General features: G+C 40.1%; 1 protein-coding gene across 5 annotated transcripts in view; it reads left to right on the forward strand.

Annotated features, from left to right (window-relative positions):
* The window catches only part of NELL1 (neural EGFL like 1), a 324,035-nt gene that overhangs the window by 286,451 nt on the left and 20,284 nt on the right, over nucleotides 1-17,300 (forward strand). The window lies entirely within an intron of this gene.

Genomic DNA, 17,300 nt, shown 5'->3' on the forward strand with positions numbered 1-17,300 from the left:
AGTAACTTCAGTGGCATATCATAATGAGAAATTAAAGTTGGGTAAACTATTTTTAAAATATTATGTGTTACTAAGTAATTACTAAAGTGCTTTACACACACACACACACACATATATATATATAAGTATATCAAAGCATTTCTTATTAGTGTTGCAGTGAAACAATTTGACACTTCAGCTGCAATACAACAGTGCCAGGAGATGGTTTTATCCAAGTGCCATACTGCACCTTTGCAACAAACACAACATGCTTTGATGTAGTAAAAAAAGGAAAAAAGAAAAAAAAAAGATGGAATTTCCATTCAGAATTATGTTTTCTATCCAACCTTTTTTGGATTTATTTTTCCTGAGATGAGATATTTGGAAGGTAACACTCTAGGAGATTGCATCTCCTTCCTGGAAGTTCAGTCCATGGAGCTCAAATGTGGTCCTATATCTACACATCAGGATGGGAATTGTATCCTGATTGCATTAGGGTAAGGTACCTTTATAGTTGTTATGTCAATATGAATGCACAGCAGTTTGAAATCAGAAGCTGAACTGGTTCTCACCACAATATGATCTCTGGTATTGACACACCAAGGGTTTCAAGGTTCTTGAAAAACTTCTCTCTGGATAATTCTGCTCCTTAAAGCAAGTCTAATGTTTGTGGTCAAGGACACTTTCTCTTTATCCTTGCCTGTGTAACTATGTGTCATGAAATAGCTGCTGTAGTTAGCTCCAGGGCTGACACTGATTGGAAAAGGGATTTCTTTATACAGTGTATTATTTGATGGCCTTTAATGGAGGAAGCAATTTTATTTTTTTAATATTTTTTAAGCATCACCTTGAACCTGAAAAATTAAGACATAAATATTCAGTTCTTCCTAGGAAACCCAGTTCTCATTTTATCTTTTTGATATTCTAACAGGGCTAAAAGAGATGCTTTTGACTAAAAGCAATATAAATGAAGGTAAAAATTTAAACTTTTATGAGAAAGATTATGAAATTTGAAAGCTCTTAAAGTAGTTCAGAAGATTCTAGTCCTATCTTGGAAATGGAGGAATGCTCTATGTGTGCATAGGTCAAAAACTCTGTTACATAAGTCTTAGTGGGGGGGGGGGGGGGGGAAATTTCAAACGAGGCAATGAGTGATCACTTGAAGGTGCAAGATGGCAAGAAACCTGATCAAGGGTTTGCCAGCAGAACGTGTGGGTTGTTTGACTTTGAAAAGGTAGGAGTACTTTTCTGGAATAGTCAAAGCAACCAAAAAAGAGCCAGCTTAGGGCAAAGATCAAAGCATGGTCTGTAAAATGGCAGCATTTGTGTTGCTTAGTGTATGGAATATTCTTCCTTGTGCTAACTTTTCTTTATTTTGTCATATGAATTTTTTACTCTCTATCAGAAAATAAAAATGAAGAAAAAAGCAGGAAGATATAAAAATGGATAAAAGAAAAATAAAAAGTAGGCTTACTGTAAAGTATATCTCCCGTAAAGCATTGTTAGAAATGCTGTTTTTAAAGCTTTTACACTTTCTTCATCCAGGGTTTCCCACTGGACCATTAAAGAGGCCAAAACAGCCCCAGTAGCTTACTTGTCATCATGCCCTGAGAATGAGCCTTTCAAATTTATGTTCAGCTTTCTCAGAAGAGGCCTCCCATGGGGGTCTGGAGCTGTTCCTCACAGCTGGTATGCTCTGTGCACTTGTTACTGCTGCTCCCGCCAAAGCGCATCAGCCAAGGAGGGAGTGACATCTCCAGGGGACACATCTTAACAGGAATGGGGTGGTTTTCCACATCTCCAGCTCTGACCTGAGTAGCTCTGGTTTGCTCTCACCATGATCCAGCCCTGCTGGATACAGCAGCTTGACATCCAAGCCAGTCTGAATTAGTCTGAGATTCAGACACAAAATTTGCATTTGCAGACCCCTTTGGCATAGTTGTCACTGATTCTTTCTCATGTAGATTCATTCTTTGCCAGATGAAATAGAGTTGTTCTTACCCTCTCTAATGAGAGAGATCATGGCTGTCTGCCATGAGGTAGTCAGCTAAACCTTTTATTATAGTGAGTGGAGAGAAATAGGTGATTCTAATGCATGGTGCATCTTCTCCTAAGGAAGCATCTGAAGGAGCTGTTAGATGAATTGTAGCCTGAAAGCACCCAACTTTCCATTGATAATGTGGTTTGAACTAAAATTATTCCTATAACTGAAAATCTGTGAGAGACCACATTTTCAGTAACTGGAAAATAAAGTAGTTTTACTAAGTATCCATAGGAGTATAATAGATGACCCCATCTTAAAGAAAAACACGAAACTGATATTTTACTAGATATTAACAAAAACAAGATTTGCATCTAAAAGACTGGTGAATTTTGGGATAATATGTTAGATAACTGAAGAATAAGTAAAGAAATCATCTTTTACTGTATTTCATGAATTTGGAAGACAGTCTGTAGAATTTCTAAGTTCGCACATGTTAAGAACTAAATAAAATGCACATCTCTCATTTTGCCTTTTCTCTGCTGTGCTTCAAAATCTGTGAAAATCTTGTTTTGGAAGGCCAGATATTTTATATTCAGCTTTGGTGGTCTCGGGTTCCTTGCCAGTTGCATGCCACATGCTTTGCTGATAGTTAGTGCTCATCTATTTTAGAGCCACCACCGTCCTAAGTCAGGCAGTAGCATCTTTTTTAACTGACTTTCAAGTGATTTATATCCTAGAGACTGGGACATGTGGCCCTCAGAGTAATTTCCACTCAGCTGCTATTTGTTAGCTGAGGCAATATTTTCTACTGTGGAACAGTTTCCCCTACAACCCTTTTCTTGTTCACATCCTCTGATGTTCATGGCTAAGCCACCTGCTGTTGTCTTCGTTCGTGACATGAGTCACAGTTGTCACACTGTCTGGAGTAGCTCACCTCAGCCAGTCTCTGATCTGGATCTAATGTACAGGACAGAAACCACAGTCTCTGAAGAAACATGCATATTGAGTGCAATTAAGGAAAGAAATCTAAAGGGACAGGATAAGTGCTCTGTTTACACTGGGTTTTTTTCCCCCTCGGAGTTAGTCTTGCTCCTAAATGCATAAATATGTATGGGACAGCCTTTTTAAAAGATGCTCACTTTTTTTTTTCTTTTCTTTCCTTTTTTTTTTCTTTTTTTTTCTTTTTTTTTTCATGCTTTGGTATCCCCTGTGCTACGCATCAACCTCATTTCACTGATAATGAAGTTCTGAAACACAAACTGTGCATATAATTATATCTATATATGAAATCCCTTCATGAAATGATAGCATTTTGTATATTTAGTCTTTTATCTACATACTATCTGAAGGGTATATGAAGAGCTACTAGAGGTTTTTATACTATCAAAAATATTTGCTTGCAGATAAACAGAAATGCAGAGAAATTTTTGAAGAGCAAAGAGAGGGACAGCAGTAGCACTGGTGTTAAACTCCAAGTAGCTGTTGCTTCTTATCCCAAATATACTCACCTAGCCAGATTCACTGGGTCTTTCCAGCTACTCCAAGCCCCCAGGCACTAATATGGAGACCATATAGTTGCTTGAGATCCTACAAAGTTCAGGTTGATCCTCCTAGTCCAGTAAAATCTATGTGCCAGCTTTTACAGATACGTTTTTTGAGGACACTTCTATGGGTTAGTGCATTTGAAGAGAATAAAATCAACTACTATGAGGAACTCCTTCCTTTGGAAATGCTACTGAAAACAATTGAATTCAACTTAGGTATAATAAAACCTTGTTAATTTAATGAAATGAAGGGCACAAAACCAGTTTGGATAAATGTATGGTTTTAGTGAGTGGAAGACCTACTCATTCAGCAAGCACTGACTGTATCTTCATCATGAATAATTAAACCCCTTTCAGATAATCAAATAAACAGAGGCTTTTTATGTTTTTCTTTTTGTAACAAAGTATTGTGCTAATAAGTATTCTGAGATCACAGGATGAAGGACAATGTAGAAATGCAATGTATACTACTATTACTACTACTACTATTATTATTATTATTATTATTATTATTATTATTATTATTATTTCCACTGGCTTTCCTTTTAATATTTTCTACTTATTTCAGTTGCACATTTTTAATTGCTTAGAGAAATTATGTAGTCATATCTCAGAGTTGGTTTAATTAGAATTATTGATGTCTGAAGCAGCACCCAGGCTGGGGAAACTGGGGTCTGATCAAAGTCACAACTAATGGTTTAGTGAAGTTAAAAATTCAGTCAGTAATTAACATTGAAAAAGAAAGCATATGCTTTCAAAAAGCGCATTTTATGCTAAGGAAAAAGGCCCTTCTTATTTATTTGGAAATATTCATCGCACTATTTAAAAAGAAGGGTAACAGTAATGACTGAGTTTTTCACCTGGAAGAAACACTGGATGCCACAATGTGCTTTTACAGACATTGGTATACCTTGCTCTCCCTAATTAGGTTTAGAAGTGGATATGAAATAGGAAGTACACTTTATGTAGCATTTTAGGACTTTTGAAATTTTGAATCTTCTGGGGGTAATCTTTCTAGCTTGATTGAAAATACATATAAATGTTTACAATTTTTAAATGTATTATATAGAACAAATAAGTTTAACACTGGAACAAACTCTGATTTGAGGTGCTGAAGAAAACAGAAGATATTAGTTGGTATTTTAAAGTCTGTATCAGGTCATTGACTCCCGAGGATGCACAGGACGGTTGGGATGAATCCTCACCTTCATTCTAAAGGTGTCAGTGGATATGTTGTGTTGGTTTAATAAGTTATTGTAGATTTTTTTGCAACATGTTGACTGATAATGTACTGAAGTGAAATGTGGCACAATCCAGGTTTAACTGGGAAAGCACACTAATTTTGTGTTACTCAAACTTCCCAGGTTGTGCATGGGAAATCTTGACACCAAAACACTTTATATGACTGTGCACATGGTGTGACAGAGTTGGGAATGTGGGTAAATTTAACTGCACTGGTGGAGGAGGCAGTGGGTAACAGATGGAAGGTGGCGAAGTTGTAGAAAGTTCAAGCAGACCAGAATAGGGGATGACTTTTACTTGCATGATGAACATGAGGAGGTAGACAGAGTATTGCAAGAGTCTTGGTTCCTCTCAAGCAGCCTTTCCAGGCTTCTCTTATTTGGTATCTATTATACAGTCTTTTTGTGCTCCCTTCTTACTATCAAAAATAAATGTATATATTCCAAGGTGGCTGGGGATCTTCCCTTTATGAGAGCAGTTGCAATTCAGTGTGCTGTGTGGAAGACTCACCACAGATTTCATCTTTTTATGAAACCGTGTTCACATATTCTGCAAAAGTATGTATTTGTATTATTTGCACTTTATTGATCAGCCCTTCCTGAACCATTTTCATCCCTAATTAAGGATGCAGAGAGCTTTACATTATTCTGCTTATGATTTCATAAGCTCATTTTATACTGCTTGTTTGGGGATTTGCTTCCTTGGGAGAATTTATTACTGTATGAATGAAAATGCTTTTCTGAAGCTGTTAATCAGTTCAAGATTTTAAAAAAACCTAATTGAGAATATTTCTCATCATTATTAAATTCTCAGGCATGCTATAGGGTATGCACACAATATTATAATTGAAACCTGTAATTTAGATTTACTTCTTGTGCACTTTGGCCCAATGGTATACATGGGAGTTTTAAGGACTGACACTTAGCCACCCCAGCCACAGTGAAGAAAATGTGCTCTTTATTATTTTCTCATCAGCTGCTGCCTCCTGTTAGCAGTGAAATTGTTTTAACAAGTGCTGTTTTGATATACTCATTTATAGAAGAGCTCAAACTAATCAAAAGAACTTTCTAACACTGTAGACTATTGTGCTGCAATATAATCTCAATGAAGTGGGGGAGGACGCATTGCCGCAGTGAGGGTGGCTGCGACAAACCTTTTGGGTCCCCTGATTTCAGGGCAGAGGGTGGTGAGCAAATAAGTAGGAGTGACAGTGATGGTTGGCACCAGGAAAATAACACTTTAATAAGGAATAAAAGAAAATAGGGACAATGCCCAAAAGCTGAACAGCAATAACCAGGGAGAGCTCCATGGGTGTGACCCACCAAAGACAAGAACAAAGGAAGGCACAACAGTATATGACCTTAGGGAATGAACATTCTAGTAGCCTAACCATATAGGGAGCAATGTTACCCAGTCTGTAACTGACACATAACTTACTTTACATAATAACAGAGGGGTATCTTGGGGAAGACTTTTAACTCAAATGAAAGGTTTCAGATATATATCAGATAGATAGACAGGTGGCTCTTCAGAGGCAATAGTCATCTGGCTTGTGTCCCTGGCCAGGCTGATTTACACAGCTCATCATGTGAGTTGTTCTAAAATTGGTTGAGGCAAATCACCAAAGAATTTATGGAAGGGAACATCTATTTCCTGTCATGGGATGCTCTAGATAAGATAATAGGCTATTTCTATCACTCTTTGATGCTGAAACTTAGCATTTCAAGTGCTAGATGGAGTGATATACTGCTTATGCATTGTACCTAGAGATTGTGCATGAAGTATGATGGCAATAGGTAATAATCCTGAGACTCATCCATGAAGCTTTTATACATAGAGACAGTGTCACCTGAATGATTCCTTTTGTGCAGTGCACTGGATTGCAGACAGTTGGTAAGCTGGGTGGAGAATGCTGTTTGTCAAAGTCCTCTTTTATAAGAGGTTTCATTCATCTTTTGTTTCTGATGAAACAATCTGCACCCTGTGTAGTTCATCAGTTTTCATTCAAGTGAGCATTCCTTCTGAGGCAGAATCAGAGACTGACAGAATGGCTGACGTTGGAAGGTACCTCTGGGAGTCACCTTGTCCAACCCCACTGCCCAGTTACAGCCACCTGCAGACAGTTGCCCAGGACCATGTGCAGATGGCTTTTGAATATCTCTAAAGGTGGAGACTCCACAGTTTCCCTGGGCAGCCTCATGTTGGAAGGGTGTTTCCTGATGTTCAGATGGGCGCTGCTGTGTTTCAGTTTGTGCCTATGGGTTCATGTACTGTCACTGGGCACTGCTGAGAAGAGTCTGGCTTCATGCTCTTGGCACCTTCCCTTTGGGTATTTGTATGTGTCTGTAGGATCCTGTCTGAGCCTTCTCCTCTCCAGGCTAAACAGGCCCAGCTCTCTCAGCCTTTCCTCATGTGAGAGATGCCCCCCAACCCTCACTCATCCTCGTGTCCCAAGGTTGATCTCTCCACTGCTGTTCCATCTCATTCTTGTGCTGGGGAGGTTCAGAACTGTGTCCAGCTCTTCAGCTGTGACATTATCAGCTGAGAAGTGGGAAGGACTGTCTCACTAGCTGAGCAGCAGGAAGGATCATCTCACTCACCCTGCTGGCAATACTTCATTTAATGCAGTTGGAGGCACCATCCACCTTCTTCACAGCAGAGTCATCTTTCTGGTTCATGTTCAACTTGATGTCCACCAGGACCCCCAGTTTCTTTTGTGCCAAGCTCTGTTCCAGCTGGTTGGCACCCATCAGCTATTTTGTCTTAACATCTGTCCCCTTTAGGTGATTATTCTTAAAATTTGTAATCTTGGCAAAGAAAGTTCAGCTCTTCAATTACTGGATGCCAAAATCACTGCCAAAAGTACTTTTTATTCTCACTGGTGTATTAGTCCTATTATGATATACTCAATGTATTTTGCCATGCAGATTTTCTGAAATGTAATTGTGCAATCTGTAGTAAGTTTTTTAGTATGGTTTTACCAGTCATTGTAAATTCAATTAATCTGAATTTACAGCAGTTATGCTTTCAATAGGCTTAAAGCAGCTAAAGTAGTGAAAGTGAAAGTCGTTTGCTTTAGGAATGGCTTTGAATTTTCTTTTTAAAAATCTGTATAATCCTGGCTGTGTAGAAGAATACCTCTGTGTTCTGAGTACTCCATTGATTAAAGTCCATTGACACAACAGACCTCTCCTATTGATCTTTGTTCTCAATTTAGTCTAGTCTGCATATCTAATACTCTGAATAATTACTTATATATAATATATGCACATACAACTCCAGTATCACAATTTAATTGAATTAGCAATCATGGATAACATGATACTGAACATTCTTAAAAAATAAAGCTTGTGCTCATGAATCATGAAGGTAGAGAAGGTTGGCCTTGCCTCTACCTGGTTGCTTGACAATATTTTTATAGGGAGTAGAGTATGGTAACCTAAATGGCAGGACAGTGGACTGGAATTGCAAAATTGAGAAGTTTCTCACAGTTTGGCTTTGGACAACTTCAGGAAGTTCTATCTCTCTCTGCCTTATTTATTTCACCTGTTAATTGCACATTTTATCTCCCTACCAATAAATATGTATTAATATATATTATATAAATGAAGTCATGGTGGTCTATGATTTACTAGTGGTCTGAAGCTCAGTTTTTCTGCAGAAATGCTGCCAGATTGATTTACATGGGTTACCATAGCATGAATACCATACACTGTTCCAACATAGGCAGAAAGATACTAAATTTGGAGTCCTGACAAAGTGCTCCGGTATGTTTAGGGACAGCATAATGTCAAAAAGAGTAAGAAAGGACATTCCTGGAGAACTGTGGGATACTGCCGGCGGGTACAAGGTGTTAGTAGGCAATGAGCTAATTATTATTATTAGCAATGAGCTAATAGCATAGAAGCTATGCTTCTGTCCTGAAGTATAGTGTCATTAGTTCAGTAATGGCTGGAGTTAGCAAGCAGGTTCTTTTGACCTGTGTGTTCCCAATTCCCGTCTTCACATCAGCTACATTATGCTTGATTGGCACTATTTTTCCAAGAGCCGGAATACATTAAATGCTGGGCTAGTAGCCCTGCTGTTTTCAGGATGATGTGGTTTGAGAGACATATTGACCATGGGCCTCAAATTTGACAGAAGGTCTCTGCCTCAGGTTGAAACTTAACCCACTAATTGTGAAGACAATCTTTCTGGCTTCTGGAGTGATAATTAAAATCCTGTTTGGAATGAAAACTCAAATGCAATATTAAATATGAAATAGTTTTACCCTGCCAGGCTTTCTAGTGAATGGTCTTGTTCCACTTCTTATGTCCTACATCACCCAGTAATCTTTAAATATGAGGAAAAAAGTTCTTTGAACTCGTCTTGTGAAGTGATATTTATTTGAATGATCCAGGATCTTTCAATTGCATACTCCAAGTATGCATATTTAGCATGGAAGTAGATGAATATGAGGATATGGGAGAGACATGCACTAAAATCATAAGACATCATCTGTCTATAACTGTGTATAAATATATAAAGCACTAAAATGAATTTCAATAAATTAGATGTTATATATTAAAAGAATTAATCTTAAAAGATGCTGGTATAACTAGTCTGTGTTATTATTCTGATAATGGTTTAATTCCATTTATTCTTGGTGAGTTCATTATTCTGAATTTGTATGTGAGTTTTAAATGATTAAAAATCTTTATACCAGTCCAAAATTACACAATAAAGCATATTACAGCTGTTATTTAATTATAAAGGATGGTGCACACAGATTTCATCCCTGAAAACCATATAGTATTATTAAACTGTTTGCGTGGGCTTGATTATTCATGAATGTGAGTTTTACTCACTATCTTAACAAATTTAAAATTTTATGGTTTACCACTGTGTCCTCAAATTAGGAAAATGCACCAAAACCTGTACCATTTTTACAGGCACAACTAGTCCTTCCCAACAAGGAGCTGCAAAGGCCAATATAAATATAAAGCAATTAAAAACAGTCTGTGAAAAGAGGCATGACAACTGAAGAGAGAGGAATATGTTATTTGGTGTTGATTGTTTTCCCAAAATCTCCTAATGAGTTAAAATGAACATTATTAAAAAGGAGGCTAAATTGTCAAGAAAAATTTCCTAAGCAGTTATCCCAAAGCTTGCTGCTGGCTTCAGGCAGAGGCAGGGGTAATCTTTATGACCTGAGATACTTAAAGCTGTGAAACTGCTATAATTATTTAAAAAAAACCCTATTATTCTTTCCCCCTTGGAGAGTGTCTGCCCTGCACAGTCCACGAGGGAGGGATTTTATAATATATAGCATGAATTAGGGTAGTTAGACAAGGAGGCTCGATCTTGTCAGAATGTGGTCCCGGGTTTATTACTTGCAGATGCCTGGGGCAAGAAAGAGAAAGAAATGTCTCCTGCATTATCTTTTAAACCGGGGGGGAAGAAGATAAGGAGGTGGGGTTACAGCCAATGGGTTAGGATCGAAGGAGAAGGGGAGGCTGGGAAGGGACTAACACATTACAGATCTGAGGGTATGTCCCAGGAACATACCATATATCTTAATACACTGAAACACGTCACCCTTTTTTGTTATACAAAAGTAAAAGAAAGGCTTTGGGCTTATTTTGACACAGAATGTGAGTTTGTCCACCACTCATAATTGGTAGGTCAGTTATATTTTTTTCAGCTGGCTAGTTCCATGTGGTTAACTTCTGAGGTAGTAGAGATTAAACTGCTGAGAGCTTTTAAAATCAAACAACGAATAATCCTGAATGCTAGCACAATTAGGAACAGAACAACAGAAAACAACAGGATTTTTTTAACTATTGAAGTCCACCACCCCATGAGTCCCCAGCCTTTGAACAGCTCGCTAAACCAGTCCTCAGATTCTTGTTTCACTTGTCCAATCAAGTTCTTAATCTCTTGGAGGGCTATGTGGATGTTGGGAGCTTTCGAGGTCAGGTTTAGGCAGCAAAGTCCTTCAAATTCCTGGCATTTGTGTCCATGTAGCAGCAGAAGGAAATCTATGGCCGCTCTGTTTTGGAGGGTGGCCTGTCTGGTGTTCTCTTCATCTTTGAGGAGGGAACTGAGGGCGATGGATGTTAAGTTTGCCTGTTTGACTACCCAGCATTCCAGGTGATCTAACTCATCTAGTGCTTTGGCAGTTGCAACACATGGAAGGAATATGGATGCAGCAATTCTTTTTGATTTTGCTCAGTGAAAAATTTCAGAATCACAATTTGGGTCTAATTCATTAGCACTTCTTTTATGGATTTTGCTAGTTGAATTGTCTTTCCGAATCCATTTGGTAATTTGGGTTTGGTTGGGTGCTAACAGGGACAGTTGTCCTATGGTACCAGGCCCTCCGCAAAGCTGAGATGGAATTCCTGCTCATGCTCTATCTCCACAAATTAGAAATAGGCCTTTAGGGAGGCTTTTTGGATGTGAGTGGAGAGGGTTGTCTTCTGTAATGTGACTTAGGTTACCACACTGGTTTTTTGCTGTAAATTCCTCTCGAAGCTACACTATATTGCTAAGGAGCTTAGAATCAGGCAGTGCGTTGTAAAAGAGGTGAACACAGTAAGGTACTGGGGAGGAACCCAATAGCTTTAATTCTTGGGGTACCTTGTCTGCTTTGGGCAGTTTTGGTAACCACTCCTACACAAGGTTCTTAACTACTACAGCTTGCCGCACACGAGTCTTCTGTGCTTTGGGAACTGTGTTGGGCCTGGGAGTGTCAAAGCTGGCTGGAAACTCTCCAGCCTGCAATAGAACTCCTACCAGACAGGCGGACGTAGGGTCCTTTGCTGCAGCAGTGGACAGACAGATGTTCTCTTGCTGGAGTGTCTGTGCCAGGGTCACCCAAACGTTCTGACGCAGCTGAGGGACGATCCAGGCAGTTGTCAAACTGCCCAGCACAAGCAGGATGATTACAGGGGTATGGTTCATCATGAATTTGAGTGTGAGGTAGGTTTTTTCAAAAGAAAAGGAAACAAAAATTTTTAAGGCATGATTACAGTCAGGGTGTGCAGGTCAGGGAGAAACCAAAGGCCAGGAAGGCTTCTTCTTGTTCTTCCCAGTAGCATCTTCTCTTGGATACAACTGCCACTTGTTTTCCATCTCCTTCTGCTGGGGCTGGGTTTTTGGGAACAAAAGGCTTTACCTACTTCTGAGGTATCCATCTGGGGCTTGTGGGGGTGGACACACATGCGTAGCCGCACCCCCAGGTGACAAGTTCATAGGGGCTACCAGGTTTCTGGGTCCCTGATTAAGGGCAATAGACATTGTGACAACGTAAATTGATCACCACTGCTAAAATGCCTAACCACTGGGGGAGTGGAGATATTTTCAAAGGAACAGTTCAGGAAATTGATGGTAAACATGGCTTTGCAGAGTTTTTGTTGTGGTGACATCCACTCTGTTGCACTGCTCTGCCTGGCTAGGACTTATTTGAGTATCTGGTGTGTGCGTTCAATCACAGCTTGACCTGTTGGGGAATGCCAGTTTTGTGTTCCACTCCCAACTGCCGGACTTCTTGGATTTATACACTGGGCCATTATCTGTTTTAATTTCCCTAGGGATCCAACACTGAAAAGGCTTGTACCAAGTGTTGTTTGGCATGCACAGCTTTTTCTTCTGCATGAGCAGAAGCATAAACTGCCCCAGAGTATGTTTTAATGTTCACATGGACATATTTAAGGCTACCACAACTGGGAATGTGTTTCATGTCTGTCTGCCACACTTTGCAGCTCCCAAGGCCTTGAGGGTTAATCTCAATACCCAGCAATGGCACTGCCTGGAGCTGACAACTGGGACAGGTGGCTACAATGGCCTTAGCCTGACCCCATGTCAGCTGGAACTGACGAATCGGTCCTGGCACATTTTGATGGTATTGCTGGTGGCTCGGCTTGGCCTGCTGGAATACATCTGGAAGACATACCCTTTCGACTGGGGCAGCAAGAGAATCTGCTTTATGGTCCTGTTCTGTGATCTCGCCTGGCAAATCAGTATGTGACCTCACATGAATCACATGGAACGGATACTCTTGAGTTGAAACTAAATAAATTAGTTTTGAGAGCAACCTAAAGAAATGTTCGTTCTCGATGTCTTTGAGAACTGCCTGCTCTGCTCTAGACACCCTGCTACGTAGGCTGAGTCAGTAACCAAATTGATCGGCTGAAAACTTCCCAAGGACTCATAGCCGCAGCCAGTTCAGCTATCTGGGGTGACCCCTCCACAAACTCAACATCAGCTTCCCAGTGCTGAGTCTGGGAATATGTCCAAGTCATCACCAACTCGTGGGACATCCCAGATGCATCAGTGAACACTCTAAGAGCTTTGAGTGGCCTATGGCTCCTTTTCTCACGAGGAATGAGGTGGAATTCCTCATGAAACAATTTGTGTGAAGGTGCGTGGACTGATATTTGTCCACCGTAGCTGTCCAGAGCAAACTGGAGGTTAGCACAGCTCTGTAGCAGGTGCTTAAACATCTCTTTGGTCAGTTTCTCTGGAGAGTGTTTTCCCTCCCCAGAAAGTCTGACCGGGAGGTGAATACACACAAATCACAACCAGCCAGTTCCCACAGCCTTACCCTGGCTTTTTGGATCAGCTGAGCCATCAGCTCTTGTGGCTTGGTGATGGCTTTGGGTCATTGATGGGAGAGGAAGACCCATTCTATGATTAAGAGTGAATCTCTCTGCCCTTCAGCCCATTGGAATATCAACCCATGTAAGTGTGGTAGTTTTCCCAGGACAATAAATTTGAAAGGCAGCTCAGGCTTGAAGTGATGTGCCTGTCTTTCTGTTAAGGCCCTCTGTGCTTTTTCAATAGTAGTTTTCACCTCTGGGGTCAGTTCCCTGGGAGAAAGCAGCTCTCTCTCCCCTTTCAATAAATTGAGCAGGGGACTTAGGTCCTCATTAGTGAGACCTAGCCAGGGTCTGACCCAGTTCAAGGACCCACACAGGGAATGGAGATCTGCTAGGGTTTTGGGATTACTAATGATTTCAAATTTCTGTGGAGTAACGGTCCACACGGTGATCTCCAGGCCCAGGTATTTCCAAGGCGTCATCCTTTGAACTTTGTCCTCCTGCAGTTGGAATCCAGCAGAGGTTAAAACTTTAACCACTAGGTCAAGTGTGTTGCAGTATAGTGTCATTGGGGCAGCACACAAGCACATCATCCATGCAGTGTAAGATGATGGCTTCTCTTTTTTCAGCACAAACAGGGGATAATAATGGTCCTACATACCACTGGCAGATAAAAGGACTGGACTTCATTCCCTGAGGTGGTACTCTCCAGTGGTATCGTTTCATTGCGGCCTTCCAGTTAACTGTGGGGACTGAGAAGGCAAACCGTGGTGCATCTGCTGGGTGTAGGGGAATTTGGAAGAAACAGTCTTTGATGTCTAGGACCGCCAATTGCCAATTTTGTGGGAGCATTGTTGGAGATGGCATCCCAGGTTGGAATGACCCCATGTCCTGAATTTTCTTGTTTAACTCCCTAAAATTCTGAAGGAGGTGCCACTTATCTTTCCCTGACTTCTTTATTACAAAGACCAGGCAATTCCAGGAGCTGGTTGTTTCTACTATGAGGCCTTTGGCTAATTGTTGCTCCACCAGCTCTTCGAGCGCCCTGAGTTTTTGCTTACTGAGTGGCCACTGATTTACCCACACTGGATTGTCATCCAGCCATGTTAACTTTTGGGTGGGGCGCTCCACAGTGACCACTTCTAGAAATCCTGGGAGGTCTCAGGGATGGTTAGTTTGACTCCCCACTGGGACATGGTGTTTCTCCCTCACAGGAGACACTTGTAGTCAGTGACAAACGGATGGACACTAGCCAGTCTTCTGTCCAGGCCCTCGATCTGAACAATGCTCTTAAAGACTTTTGCCAATTTTACCCCTCCAAAACCTTGTATTTTGCCCGCCACAGGTTGCAAGTCCCAGTGTGAAGGCCACACCCTTTCAGGTATGATCAGCACATCTGTCCCTGTGTTAATCAACCCTTCCACATGGAGATGATCTGATCCAAGGGTTAGGTTGCATCACACACCATTTTATAAAGCTGTTATTTGCTTTTCCCTCTGGGTATTCTAAGCATCCTAAATCTCAGTTTCTAAAACATCCATAATATTTTCCTGTTTCTGCAGACCTGTGTTTATACACATGCTAAAAACAATGCACAAGATCATAGGAGAAGCTTACAGAGCTCATCATGGTATTTCCTACCCTTTCAGTATTTATGTGCACCTCTTCAAGAAATAGTAATGTGTTAGATAAACAGAGATGTCGTTAAAGATTTTCCTTGTTGATACCACTCTTCAAGCACATCACATCACATGGTGATGCTGCTGATGTGCTGCCAAAGGAATCCTAATCTGCTGCAGGAGCAGAGGGAGAACTGCTTCCCCATTTCTGCACCATTCCCCAGCCTGTATCTGGCAACTGTATGCAGGAGATGGCTGGGCTGGGAAGCCAGGAGGAGTGCTGAGCTTAACCTGAAGAGGAGAGGTAGGGGTGAGAAGTAGAGCTTTAAGAGTTTCTTACTAGTTGCTACCACACCTGTGATGTCTGTCATGGCAGATTTTCCCAAAAAGCCCACATAGCTTCTCTGGTCCTTTGCCCACTGCCCCTAGTGTGGGTTGGACAATGCTGGTATAGCTCCACTGGTTTAAGGAATTCGAGGACGTAAAGGAAGAACCTGTAAAACTGAAAGCAAGTCTTTTTTTCCTAGCTCTGCTGGTTGAAGAAAATGGTTAGTGTCTCCCTACACATCAGGGAACAAAAGCTGTAACAGGTATGGTACTGCCACAATAAAGTCATCTAATCTTGAAAGAGTTCTATGTATGATTTTACTTTTTTACATAATGTAAAGACAAAACCTAAAAGTTCTTCTTCCATTGAGTAAAGTACTGTTTAGTTTTGGTACCCTGGCAGACAGTTTTTCTGAAAAGTAGCCAGCTGGTCAGTTAGTGTCTTTTGCCATGAGCCTAAATCATATAATTTTGAAAGGGCTTGAGTTTAGAAATGAGCTTTAGTAACACTCTATTAGTTTTGTAAATTAAAAATGTAAAATTGAACAAATAGAAGTCCAGTACGGGACTGACAAGGAAGCACTCTTTAAACAGAAACATTCTTCAATCCAGTACTGGGAAAGAGAGTAAGAAGATAGATTCATTTGCAATTGACCTGCAGTAGCAAAGTCATTCACTTTCCAAATAGGATTAAACCTGTTTTATCAGCCATGACATGTGAAAGGATCATGGTTATAAATTCCATTTGTATATGTAATGAATGTAATGAATTGAAAGTGTCTGAGTTTGCAAGCAGCATTCACTGTTGATGGACAGCTAGATTCATGCAGTGTTTTAACACTAAAATTAGCTTCCACAAAGTACAAACTACAGAAAAGGTGGCAGCAGTGACAGATTTTCAAGCATTTAAAAATTGACTTTATTGTTAGATGGGAGCTGAATAAAACTAGAAATAAATACTGTTATGATCCTGTTATGTCGATAGCTTTATGCATGCTTGAGTGAGGGTGAACATGAATCTTGGAAAATGGCATTTTTTAGGTTTCTCAGCCATATTTCAACAAGAAAAAATATTGTTACTGAAATGAGGAAAAATCAAACTTCTCTATGATATCACTTGTAAGATGTAAGAAAATAGGTTTGTGTTGAAGGATACTTCATTCAAATTGATTTCCATGTGCATCAGCATGACTCCAGTGCAGTCCATGAAACCATATTGGTGTATGTATTTTGGAAATTGAGATAAAAGCTGCATTCTGAGGTTAATCACTTTAACTCAGTCTTGCATCAGGATCATGAGACATTTATCCTGTGATGCTTGTGGAGCTAAGTGTGGTTTCCAAACCCATTTTCACCATTTTTTTTTTGTTTGGTATGCAGAGTTTTATGCACATTTGAAGTGTCACAAGAAAAAAAAAAACTCAGTGGGTGAAAGTAGGAATTGTTTGGGAATAATTGATAAGTTACCCATCTGAAAGCTGTCCAAAATTTAAAAAAAAAACCAACCTTGAGCTGCATAGAGGAATGAAAATATAATGGCTTCTTCAATTACCACAAAGTTAACATATAATTAGTTTGCTAATTTTAATTACAATCCTAAAAAATGTACTGAAAAATGCTCAAAGGGGAGAAGCAGCGAGGTGCCAGCCATGATTAGCTAAGGTTATGGCAATTACCATAAGTCTCTATTAAACGTGTTACCGAATTTGAGAAACCCCTTCCTAAAAACAGCACATTTATTCAAACTCAGCAGGGTGTTCATCATGCTGTATCTTTCCATTGCTACAGACTTGATGTCATTTGCCTTACTCTTTTCCAGCTAAGGGTTTTATTGCAGCTGAAACGTGGACTGCTTTTTCTGTTTGTCACACACTGTTACATTTGTACTAGGTATTTATTTTGATCGTATAAACAAAAGACATTAACAAGTGTTTGTGAAGTGTTCTGAGCACCTTCAGTTCCAGATAGCTGCCAATATTGCAGCTGAATGCTGGAAACACAAATCCCGAAGAAAATGCTTTTT

This window comes from Cyanistes caeruleus, chromosome 6, assembly GCF_971803275.1.
Source record: "Cyanistes caeruleus chromosome 6, bCyaCae1.hap1.1, whole genome shotgun sequence".
NCBI classification, from domain to species: domain Eukaryota; kingdom Metazoa; phylum Chordata; class Aves; order Passeriformes; family Paridae; genus Cyanistes; species Cyanistes caeruleus.